The sequence below is a fragment of the Heterocephalus glaber genome, unplaced genomic scaffold (assembly GCF_053883595.1).
Source record: "Heterocephalus glaber isolate CG9 unplaced genomic scaffold, H.glaber_assembly_v1.0 deba00001662, whole genome shotgun sequence".
Taxonomy (NCBI): domain Eukaryota; kingdom Metazoa; phylum Chordata; class Mammalia; order Rodentia; family Bathyergidae; genus Heterocephalus; species Heterocephalus glaber.
In genome coordinates this window covers 13,080,934-13,093,906 of record NW_028258403.1, presented here as the reverse complement: position 1 = coordinate 13,093,906, position 12,973 = coordinate 13,080,934, and the positions used below count along the sequence as shown (strand labels likewise).

General features: G+C 38.1%; 1 protein-coding gene across 3 annotated transcripts in view; it reads right to left on the bottom strand.

The window, feature by feature from the left end:
• Arhgap5 (Rho GTPase activating protein 5) overlaps positions 1 to 12,299 on the bottom strand; it is a 79,162-nt gene extending 66,863 nt beyond the window's left edge. For 2 of the 3 annotated variants that reach the window (XM_004864023.4, XM_021243811.2), the window contains exon 1: positions 11,810 to 12,150. The gene's annotated coding sequence lies outside the window, so the exon portion shown is untranslated. Of the gene's footprint in view, positions 1 to 11,809; positions 12,151 to 12,188 lie in introns of those variants that run through there. The other variant, XM_021243810.2, reaches the window with a different exon arrangement.
• Positions 12,300 to 12,973: the final 674 nt, after the last annotated feature.

The following is a 12,973-nucleotide window of genomic DNA, read 5'->3' as shown; positions in this document are numbered from 1 at the left end:
ATTTAATTTTGGTCACATATTTACATGTAAACAATCAGTCTTTAAAAATTTTTACTTGGAGATTCTTCATATCCTTATGAGGTAGAATTAAAAGCAATACATCATTTCTACCACCTCAAAATTTCACAAGATGGGAAAGAAATATCTAATAATGTACATGAACATATATGCAAATTATCTCCAATCCAGACAAAATGAAGATTATAAAGAACACAAAAAACATTATGTAGGGCCAGGGATTTAGCTCAGTGGTTCCTCTGCCTGCCTCACAAGGGCAAGGACCTGTGTTCGATTCTCAGTACAAAAAAAAAAAAAAAAGTAAAGATTACATTAGCCATTCCCCTCCAAACAGCCAGCTGCTCCCTGACCTCAACTGCAAGGAAACATCTGATAATAGGGAATATGCAGTATGACCAAAACTATGTTGAACATTAAAAAAAATTTTAAATATATTACAGTAAAAGATACATTGCCATCAGTACCCTTCAAAATACAACCCCTTGCTTCAAACACACTTATCCCATCATTCTTGCCACTTTTGGAAGCAGTTCTAGAAGTCCTCTTTCATGTCTTTAGTTGTACTGTCATGGTTGCCTTGATGTCCTCAATCAATTCAAAATGTTTACCTTTCACAGTCATTTTGACTTCGGGGAAGAGCCAGAAGTCCCATGATGCCAAATTTCCTGAATAACGTGGATGAGGACACACCGTAAGGTTTTTACAAGACTGCCTTTCCACTGGATAACAGTTTGCTACAGTGTTCACTATATTTTTTGATCACTTATCATAAAGACACTCATAAAGAGAACATCCAGAACTGTTTCAGAAAGTGGCAAGAACAATGGGACACATTTGTTCTAAGTAAAGGTAAGTATTCTGAGGGGAATTAATGGCAATGTGTCTTTCACTGTAGATTTTTAAAAAATTTAAATATTCACCATATATTCTGATCATCCCTTGTACTGTACTTGCTATATGCTATACTAATGGTGAAGAGAAATTGTTCTTGCAATTTAAAATTCTTGACATATTTCTGGTAAAATAAAAATAATTTAAAAAATAAAGTTGCAGGTTTATTCTTGTAAGTTTCTTGTATGAGGCTCAACTAAATTATAAGCCATTTGATGGGAAAAATCTGTATAAACGTAAGAACTAAATCATTTTTTAAAATGCGAACCAACAGCCAAGGCTTGGGGCATGTACATGTAATCCCAGCACTCTGGGAGGTTAAGGCAGGGTAGTGTAAGCCGAGCTGAGAAAAAAGAATAACTTAATGAGATGCTACCTTAAAATAGAAAATAACAAAGTACTTAAAGCAAACAAAAGGGGCCTATTAAAAATTAGTTACATTTATCTTGATTCTTAGAACCATAGGAAGCTGTTTATGATGTATGAAAAATGATGTGATCAGATTTATAACTTAAAAATATTTATCTGGCAGCAGTATACACAAGACCAACAAGGAACTGAAGCAGTCCATCAAATTCTATAACGTGTAATTAATTAAATAAAAAATTTTAGAATCCCAATCTAGCAAAATTGAATATTTTTATTCGGCATCAAGTTAAACATTCTTTATCTAAACTGTAAAAGAACAGTGGAAATGTTTATTTACAGATATTTACAGAAAACAAAGCACAGGATATTAACTGGATAACAATGTTACACCCAGTGGCAAAGACAGAAATTAGTTTAGGAATATAGCACAATGATTTCACAGTTAACAAGAAAAAACCCAAAAACAATATAGATCTTTTTTTACTTGAAAAGCAAAAGCTGCAGATGATATACTTTAAAATGTACATCAAAAGAAAAGTTCTCTAGTGATTACTCTGGAGAATTTTTACTTTAAACAATATAAACTCTTGAATTTAAATAAAATTGAACTCTTTATTAAACAAACACCTACTCTGAAAACTAAACATAATTCAAAGATGTTTAAGACCGTCCCTTGGCCTCCATGTAAGAGATACAAACTAGTTAAGAGACATAAACTGGTTAATAGAAAAAATAAACTTTCAACTAAAACTTAACCATTTAGTAACATCTTCAGTAAAGTTTTTTTATATGTTTATCCAAACACAATGTAATTCTTAATACTTTTACTCATTTAAAGTTAAAACTCATGGTTGGGCTACAGCTCAGTGGTAGAACATTTGCCTACCACGTGCAAGGCCCTAAGTACAAGACACTGACTTTCCCCCTATAGCATAATCCACTAAACGCTGAGATATACATAACACTCTACAGCTTAAAACAGCAAGGTAAAAACAGAAATGAAATTCTCTGTCACTGGGGCTGGGGATTTAGCTCAGTGGTTCCACTGCCTGCCTCGCAAGCGCAAGGTGCCGTTTTCGATCCCCTGTACCAAAACAAATACTGTCATAAAATGAATTTTAAAGGTTTGGAAAGAAAGGGGATTAAAATCAAATGGAGGTAAATGGAGGTAGGAAGCCATCATCCTGAAACTGGTCACTAAAAACTGGAAAACTAAGGGATAAATAAAGCTATTCTATTTAGGTTAAATTTTAATATTACAGCTTTAACAGACATCATCAGCTTGACAGTGACAATCTCTAAATCTGATTATTAAAGTTTAAATTAAAAAACAAGGTAGTTTCCTGCAATTTAAAGTTTTCACAATTCATAGTAAACTGCCAGTAAGACAAACTGAATAGCCAAGTCCTAACAATTCTGTCAGGCAATCTATCTGCTGGTATCCCGAAGTCACAAAGACCTTATGATGAGCCACCATAGAGTGACTTTTTAAAATTATAGTGGAAAAATTTTTTCACTTAAGAGGTGGCAAAGAGGTATGTTAGATAAATAGTTGCTCTTTCTTTTCATCTCTCACCACAGCAGGGTTTATACCTAATTTACAAGTTTAACATATTCCTGGAAGCTTGAACAAGTGGTGGTACATGTAACACCAGTGGTACAAGCCATCAGATAGGATAGTCAAGCATGTACTGGTAGTTCAGCTGTCTGGCAATGAGACATATCAATTATAAGAATTATGGCCCTCTCATGAATGTTAATTAACCCAGAAACTTTAGGGCAAATACTTTTTAAATTAAAAAAAAAAAAGTCTGAGAAACTGCAGACTAGAAAGTAATTGTTGTCACCTTCTATTCAAGAAAATTTGCTATTTAGGTGACTATCGTAAGCAATACCATAATAAACCTCAAAGGAGAGTTATAACTCACGAAGTTGGCCCTAACAGATAACAGAATTTCATTTTAAACATTAGGACAATTTATACATACATGAATTATCCACTGGCCTTTAACAATTTGATCAACACTAACTAAATAAGGTAGCTAGTTTTTTTTTTCTTTTTGGTGCTAATAACAAAAATCTTTTTTTATGTTCCCACTAAAAAACTAATGGCTACTACATGCTCGCTTCGGCAGCACATATACTAAAAAACTAATGGCTACTACTTTCAACTACTATTTAACTTGAAAATTCTTTTGAAATATGATTAAGAGTAATATGTGATTGTAACAATTTATTTCTTTAAATTATGTCTTCTCTGTTATTACATCTTCTGTTTTTGACAGTAACTTGCTCTGATAGCATCTAGAATCATACTTATTTTTATTAAGAAAGAAACCCTAAGTAGCAATGACCTACACAAAATTAAACATTTAAGACCCAAGTTTCCTCATGCTCAATCTTAGTATTCTTTTTGTTTTGGTTTTTTGGTACTGGGGATCGAATTCGGGACCTTGCACTTTTGAGCCCAGCGCCAGAACCACTGAGCTAAATCCCCAGCCCCTTAGTATTCTTTTAAATAGCATACAATGTAGTCTCTCCTTTTCTTGTGGTACCGGGGATTGAACTCAAGACCTTGTGCTTGCTAGGCAGGAGCGGTGCTGCTGAGCTACATCCCTGGCTCTCTCCTTTTGTTTTTAAGATTACTTCAGAAATGCTTTATTTCAAGGAAATTTTCAGTAACTGTCTACAAAAATTAATGACAGCATACATTTGGGAAAATTTGACCTATAATTGTCAAAATAAAGCCATATCTACAACTAAGTTTTCTAAGATAGTTTACCAGACCATTCAAGCATTATATGCCCCCTTTAATGGAGTTTTACTAACAAGTAGCTCTCCAAATTTAAAAAAATAAAGGAGTTATATAAGGAATCTACACATTGCTAGTAACTCAAGATTTGAACCAAAACATTTTTAGAGAACGGAATAGTTACCAGAGGTTGGGAAGGGCATAGGGGAGGGAGGGCTGAAGATGATGTTAATGAATACAGAAGTGTAGCTAAGTGTAGCTGGATAGGAGAAATAACTTGTAATGTTTTATAGAACAACAGGATAACTATGGATGACAACAAATATTTCAAAATAGATGGTAGAGAGGATTTTGAATGCTCTCAACAAAGAAATGATATATGCTTGAGATGATGGATGTCTTTACCCTGATTTGACCATGATACATTATAAACATTATTCTGAATGTACAATTACTATGTGTTAATTAAAAATTTATATGAAAACCAGTAATTCCTAAATTAAAAAAAAATAACCAAAACCTAAAATTTTGTTTTGTACCTTTTCACAAAATTGTTGTACTAAAAAGTATTAACTTTAAAATTTTTATGCTTCTAAATTATTAAGCTGTTTCAGAAAATTTCTATGGGCCTGTACCTGGATGTCCCCACAAAGCCTCATGCACTCAGAGGTAGGGCTTGTGGAAGGTGATTGGATTATGGGGGCACTAGAGCTGTCAGTGTTGGAACATGGGGCCTGGCTTAAAGAGTAAGGTAGTTGGGGGAAGTATGACCTGGAAGGGTATATCTCCCTCCCTAGCTCCTCCCTTCTCCCTCTGCTTCCTTGCTGCCATGATGTGACCAGCTTCTCCTCTGCCATGTGATTCTGCCTTGCTACCAGCAGACTGAGTATCAGGTATTTTGTTTCACCAACGAGAGAAAAGTAAGGCTGTAAAGGCACAAATCTTTGTTTTATTTCACCAGTATATTCCAAAAGTCCAGAATGCTTTCCACACAATGGTCATTCAATAAATATAAGAATCTAAACAATACAAAATCAAAAATTATCAAAAACTGAAGCCATCACAAAGGTAAACTAGGATCTACAATAATGTATTGTCAGAATAATCATCTGAGTTTTATTTATAACACTTAAAATTAATTTTAGAAAACAAAGGTGAGTATACAGCTGATCCAAAATACTGGGCTATTTAAGAACTAATACACTGGAGAAGGAATTCTGTAATCACCCAATGGGGATGGGGGCAGTACTGAGCACTGAGTTACATCTCAATTTCTTTCCATTTTTATTTTGACACAGAACCTCACTAAGTCACTAAATTCCCCAGACTGGGCTCAAACTTGCAATCCTCCTGCCTCAGCCTCTCAGACTGCCAGAATTACAGGAATGTGCCACTGCACCCAGGTAGAATTACATGATCTTAAGTCAAATAAATAAAATAGCTCTTATATAAATAAGTATTCAAAAAAGACAGACCCAAGTCCAAAGAATATCGTACATTCCACAATCTTATGCAAACGTGTCCAGAATAGTTTAAGAATTAGAAACTCAACTGCATGCTAAAAGATGAGAGGCATAATACTGATTAATTTTCTCAATATTGCTAATTCTCAATGACAAATTTATCAATGCCAAGATAAAGTAGAAGAGAAAATGATATTTTAGAGTATGTAAAGTAGCTATGTAATTCAACAGTGTAATACTGGTAGGAATCAGTCAATTTTCATTTTATTTTGTCTCTGAACAAACATTTCTACTACATAAGTACACAACGTTTAAACTTAAATGAACTTTAAAAAGTTACCATTCCTATGAATTAGTCTTTAGATAAGACCATAATTTAGATGAATTATCAAGAGAATCTATCCAAAATGTCAGCAATTTATGTAGTGACTAAACCTGGAAGCACTAGATATTTTTCTTTACTAGCACCCAAAATGCTGCCTGACACAAAATAAGTACTCAACAAATACTTGATAATTAAGAAAACTAATCAATTTCTAGACTTAGAATACTCAGCTCCAAAATTACTGGACAATCCTCACAAATCTAGGCACAAGTAAGAATCATATACTGCTATAAAGTCCATAGTCTAATGCAGCAGAATATTCTAATACAAAAAGTTCAGTTTTTTTAAAGAACTATAGCTTGATTATTAACACACATTATGAGTTTATAAACAGTAAGCCTGAAAATTCCATAGGAGTACTATGAGAGCACAAGCAGGCAGAACTCTGGGAACTTCTCAAGCTCTACTACTCAATAAAGGTAACTCTGTTCATACCCATTTTTGACATTTCAAATTACTGTCTGGAAAAAAAGAAAAAAGTTTCATCTCTAAAAATACTAGAAAACCAATGATCAAAACCACTCTCAAACAGGTTAACTGCATATCCCCATTATTCCACCTACAGCCTCTTCTGATGTTTTATTTTTTCCCAAAGCCTTGATGTGAAAGTTATTCCAAATTCTTTGTAGTCTGCTTCCTTATTCTGTGATGAAAACAGGAGACTCAAAGGTCATCTCATTTATATCAACCTAGGAAAACAAAGTATTTATTGTACTGAGCTTACATGAGAGGTTTTGAAAGTCCAAAGGCATGCACAGAGAACTTCACTAACACAGTCTAGGGTCTGAGTCTTTTCTCCCCACTTCTGAGACCTAAGAAGTAGGACTATGGCCCCAACTTGACATTCAATATTGTAAGATTATACAGGAAAGAAATCATCATTTTCATTACGTAAAACAATTAGGTAAGTTTTAACAGTTTCTTAAAAGATGAGACATTTGGTGATGGGAACATTAAGGGGTCAAATAATCACAGGAAAGGGTACAGAAATAAAATCTGGATTCAAGGGGGCAGGTAGAAAAGTGAAGAACACTTTCCTTGCTGTATTTTTTTTTTTTTATAATACCATAGCTGAAGAGATAAAGGCAACATGCTAGACCATGAGAGACAAGTGCAAGCTAGGATAGATCAGAGTTTGGAAAACATTTTTCTGTAAAGGGCCAGGCAGCAAAAATTTTAAGCTTTGTACACTGCACTACGTCACCCTACCTGGCTATGCCTTCAGGGTGCAAAAACAGCCACAGACAATACTTAAATGACTATGGTTATCATAATGAAACGTTAGGGACACAGAAATTTGAACTTCACGTAATTTTTACAAATCACAAGTAGTTCTCTTTTTCCCAAATGATCTCAAAATGTTAAAAAGCCATTATACAAAAATAGATATCAGGCCAGATTTGGCCCAAGGGCCACTGTGTACAAACCCCCTGAAGTAGATGAAGAGTTTCACTGAAAAGAAAGGTTTTGAGTGAACCTTGAAAAGTAGGATGGATTTAGTTTTTAAAGAGAAGTCATTCCACATATGTGATGAGGATGAAGTGATTAAACACAACACACATACTGGAAAGTAGGAAAATAAAGTTGAAAATATTAAATATGACTATAATTTTCAAGGGCAAACAGAAGTTTCACATTGTAATAAGCAACAGACTGAATCTGGTGGGGCACAAAGACCAAGCAATGGATACTTTCACTTAAAGCACCTGCACATCATAGTACTTGAAAAGAGTAATCCAATTTTGAGCTTGACAAGTGGCTACCACAAACAAATCAATGTTTCTTAATGAAAAAGTATCACTTTTAGCAAGAGATGGTGATATCACCTGAGTTTCAAGTGCTGTTTCCAAAGACAAATGAAATTTTAGTAATGAAAAAAAGCAAGACCAAAGTGAGAAGAAAAAAAAAAGATCAAAGTGAGTAAAACTTAAGATCCTAAACTTCAGCAATTATGTAAGACTATTTAATGTTCTCAGAAACATCTGAGTTATATATTTCTTCTCTATTAACTAAGTACATATATACACGTGTATATATATGTATATATGTGCTTAGTTAACAATTAAGAGTTGAAATCCGAATCTTTCAAAACCCCTATCATAAGAATGTTAATTTTCTACTAGCTATCTAAACAGCCAACCAAAAGAATTTTTAAAAAATTTAAAAACTGTTGTTGTCTCTGAAAAGCTGAGTACAGTAATAATAAACACAATTTGGAGACACCAAGAGCACCTGATAAACAGGAAGAAAATGAACAAATGATGCCATATCAGAAACCAACAAAAGCATTTTGCCAAGGCTATTAAACAATATCAATAAACAACTTCAATAGTTAAGACCACCTTTCAATCCCCAGTACCAAAAAAAAAAAAAAAATAGACCACCTAATGTATTTCTCCATCATTCCATCTATACCCTTGCATCAGTACTTTCCTCAAATCTTTCAATTTGACTTAATAGGGTACAAACTGATGCTCTTATGTTTTTAAGCTGTATTTTCTCACCAATTTGTCCCACACTTCCCAGTGCTTTTGGTCTATGCTTTTAGTAAAGTACCTAAATGTCTTCCCTTCCCCCACACTATCCCAAGTCTATGCTTTCAAGTATCATCTCTTGTATCTAAGTTCCTTTATAAGGGAGTAATATTTTATACTTTCTCATATCATTCACAATGCTTAGCTGTTCAGCAGAAAATGGTCAGGGATAATAAAATGGGCTAAACCTATCCAAAACTGGAAAAATGAAAACTTACTTTTACTATTAACTTTTCATAATGAAAAGCTTGGGAATCTAACAAAGTGACACATATTAGTCATATTTTAATCATAAAATCAGAGTTATTTATAACTTTGTCCCAAGTAATAGCTCTAATTCTAAGAAGTAAAATCCACTGATATGACAACAATTTAACAATTATTTCATTTTACTGCATATCTCAGGCATTGTGGACAGTGAGCTTCCAAAACACATTGAAAAAAAAATTTCATCTTTCTCTCTCTTACTTTTAAACTCCTACTTGTAGCTGAAACATTCAAAATATCTCTTCTTTTGTGACAAAGACACCCTGATAGAAATAGTTGTTCCTTTTTGTAACTCTCAGGACTTTCAACTAATTACTCTCCAAAGAAAGCTTGAGCTACCCTTATCTCTAATTTACCTTTATATTCCCAGGGCCAGGCACATAGTAAGGGCTACACAAAGGTAATCTGAATTAACAAATCAAGAGGTTTTAACATTTTAAAAAATGCAGGTACACTTGTTTAAAAAAATGTTCATTTAATAGATAAAAACTGAAGCTGTCTTGGTTTGGAATGGTGGAAGTATCAAAGAATCTAGGGGAAAAACCCCACAGGGATCAAGGAACACAGTTTGAAAACCAATTAAGATTTATATTTAAAACTTAGCACTGAACTAGTTCTTTCAAAAATCACATTCCTCTGATGTACTTTAATGTATGTATATTACAATTATCTTTTAGGAACACAGAATATTACATTTTTCTCAAGTCAATCACTACCTGCACACCTTGACGTTAAAAAAAAGCCTATGGATAGCCCAAGAGAATTGTTTTAAAACAGTACCTATGGAAATTTAAGTTGTGACAAAATTTATTCTATAGAAAGCAAGGAAAAATCCCTATTATGTCACTTAATAGAGTATCTGAATACTAAGGCAAATCTTACCACATATCCCACTAATGCTAAAAAGGTTTAGTAGTAGTCTTCATGAGACATACTTTTTCAATTAAAAAACTGAGTTATGAAACTATTATTCTAAGCTGTACCATAACTTCAAGTTAAAAAAAAGGAAAACAAATATAGTGTTTTATTCCTTAGAACACCTTAACCTTCAAGGTCAATAAAACTCATTTCCCCTAAAATACATATACTAATAACCTTTCAAACAAAGAGGGGAGAATGGAGATGATTTTCAAAACATTTAGGGTAAGTACCAACCGAAAAAATTAAAGATACTAACTTTTCATCATATTTTTTGAGTTGTCATAGTTTCAATGGGAAGGAGGTGAGACACTAAAAAAAACTGACAAAGATAACAGAATTCTTTGCCAATTCTTAGATCAAAGTGTAACCAGTCCCTCTCCCAATGTTCTTAATAATTGATGTACAAAGAATGGTAAAAATAAGACATGCTGACCTGGGTTTAAAAATGTAGGCTACGTAGGACAACCAAATCAATAGTTATCTAATTAATAATCTGTATCATCTAACGCTACTTTAAATCAATCATATCAATAGTGCTCTTTAAAGTTAAAAGCACATGCATACACAGCCTTTCAATCCAATGTTTATTCTGAAAGTGTTCCACTGCCTTTCAAGTTTTTAGTGACCCACACTTAAAGGCTGTCTTCCTCTATAAAGAGACTAGAAAACCAGGTCAATTATAAAGAACAAATGAGAGCAAAAAAAAGTAATTTAAAATGAAAGAAAATTTTACTCTGGAAACTGTCTAGTAGATTACCTATGCCGTTAGTATGCTGTTAGAATACATATCTAAACATATTGAGTGAATATTATCATATTAAAGTACAAATAAACTGGAATTGACAGGAAAACATTTCTGAACATATATTACCAGTTCTATCTTTAAACCAAAATATTCCTCCAAGTAGCTGAATCTAGATGAAATTTTGTTTAGAACTATTTTAAAATGAAGATTTAGAGAAATCTTCCATGAAATGACTAAAAGCCTCAATACAGGTAAAAATCACTAACATCCTGTTCAAATTGAAAATTGGTCTTGGATTTAAGTGGTACCCTAAGCCCCCCTCCTCCAACACCTGTAGAAGGCAGTAATGTACACGCAAATCGAGGTGTTACAATATTTTACATCTGAACATTCTCTGAAACGTTGCCATTGTTTCCTATTGCAAAGGAAAAAGTAAATTATGGATGGAAATTTAAAACGCGCACACAAATCCATGTGTATGCTTACTTTGGTCTAGATTTAAAACATTTAAATTCCCATTAGGCGTTGTCCAAAACTGGATTTCTATCACATGATAAAAGTATAAGCAGCTCCGCTACTGTAACTTTTTGGGAACTAGTAGCAGTTCTAATAGTTTGCCCTTACGTCCAAGTACTTCACAACCTCAACTAAACCCAGAGCCTCCACCTCACTTGCATTTCTAACAACACTGGGAGGGTGCGAGGGAACCGAGTGTGTGTATTTATGTGTGGATAAGTGCACGCGCGCTCCCGCGAAGCTCCCCACCCCCACCCCGATACTTTTCTTTAGTGGAAACAGAGACTCTAAAGGTTACCCTTCCGAAAACTCGGTATCAGAGCCCCAACCCAGTCGCATTCAACCGACAAGACTCAAGTGTTTTAGTTGCGCAGTGCAACTTCTCACACTCCACCCCAAGCTTTAGCAGCAGATGGGAATTTGGTGAAGAGAACCGGGGAGGAGTCGGGGAGATAAGGAAAAAGTGAAAGGGCCGATTTCCCCAGAAACGCGTTTAAGTTTCCAACCAAGATCAGGTTTCGCGAATCTGAGCCCACTCCCCGCTTCCCCTTCCAGGTGGAACTCGTTAACAGCAGCAGCAACCCGGGCCAGACACGCCACCTTCTTTCCCTACGCACCCTACAAGACCAAGGCAAGAGAGGGCTGGCGGCGAGCGAGAGCGGACGCCTGGCGGGGCCAGCGCGAGCCCGGGCCGCCACCAGGCCTCCGCAGACCCTGGCTCCGTCACCTGTGGAGAAGGCGCCCCCCGCCCGGCCTCTCCGCCCTTCACGCCGATCGTGCCCCCGCCGCGCAGCCGCCCCGGCCCGGCCTGCGAGGACCGAAGCGGCGCCAGGCTCCTCTCTGCGGCCGCGGGGCCCCAGCCCTTGAACTGGTTACAACCGGCGGCGGGAGGGTCCTCGCGAGGAGGGGGCGGGCAGGCCCAGAGGAGCGCGGGTCGCAAGGTCCTACCTAACAACGTCGGTCTCCTCCGTCTCCTCCTCAGCGGCAGCGGCCCCGGCGGTGGCAGCGGCAGCGACATTCCTGGGGAGCGCTCCCGCCGCCGCCGCCGCCTCCTCCTCCTCCACTCTCAGCTCGCCTCTCGTCCCCGGCGCGCTTACCGAGCGCCGCGTCCCTTCAGCCACTTCCCCCTCCCAACACACACGCCCCAAAACCCTAAGCCCCACGGCTCCTGCTGCCTGGTAACCTACCCGCCCGCCCTCCCCGCCACCAGCGGTGGCCCCGTCCCTCCCCCCTTCCCCTGCGCCCGCCGCCGCGCCAGGCTCAGTAATGGCGGCCACTCGGGCTTCCTCGCGCTGACGGATCCCTCTCCCTCTCTCCCGAACTTTACCTCAGCATCTCTCCCGGCGCGCACCGCCGGAACGCACGCGCGCGCGCGCGAAGCCACACACCCGGCCGGGGGCGGAGCGGCGGTGCAGCCAGGACCCGGCGCGCGCGCGCCCGCTACGCCCGCCCGACAATTCCCCGCCCCCGCCGCCCTCACCTCGCGACGCCTCCCGCGCCGCGCGCCCGGCTCGGCCCCGCCCCTGCTCTAGTCTCCCGGGAGCCGGGCAAGGCGCGAGCTATCGAGCCAAAGGGAGGAGAGCTAGCGCGCAGGGCCGCGTCTTCGCTCGCGTCCGGGCTCCCCGATTGGTTTCTGCCCCTCCCCCTTCTTCCTCCTCCTCTCCCACCCATTGGTTCTTTCTCCTACTCCATTGCTTCTCACCTTTTCCCTTTTACCCATTGGTGTGAATATTTTTCCTCAGCTTTCCCTTTTCTCCGTATTTTGCTCTTCCTCCGCCCCATCCTCCGCGCTTTAGAGGCTGCCTAATGTGCCTAGTCGTCTCCAAACCTCCTCTGCCTTTTCCTTTTCCTTCGTTCCGGTTTCTGGCCGTAACTCAGAGCAAACCACAATACTGCAAAAGAACCTGATGTGTTAGCCGTTGCAAAACATAGCACAGGCACCGAATGCTTCTGGAGAAATCTCTGAGCGTTAAAGACTGCATAAGAGGAATATACAGTGTGCGCCCAAGCTTGTTCGCAGGGACCTGTTCGTGTGTGTGCTCCTGGGTGTGTGGCCAGTTTTCTGCCTGGGGGAATCTCTTACCAACTACAGACTTCCCCCTCCCAGGACCC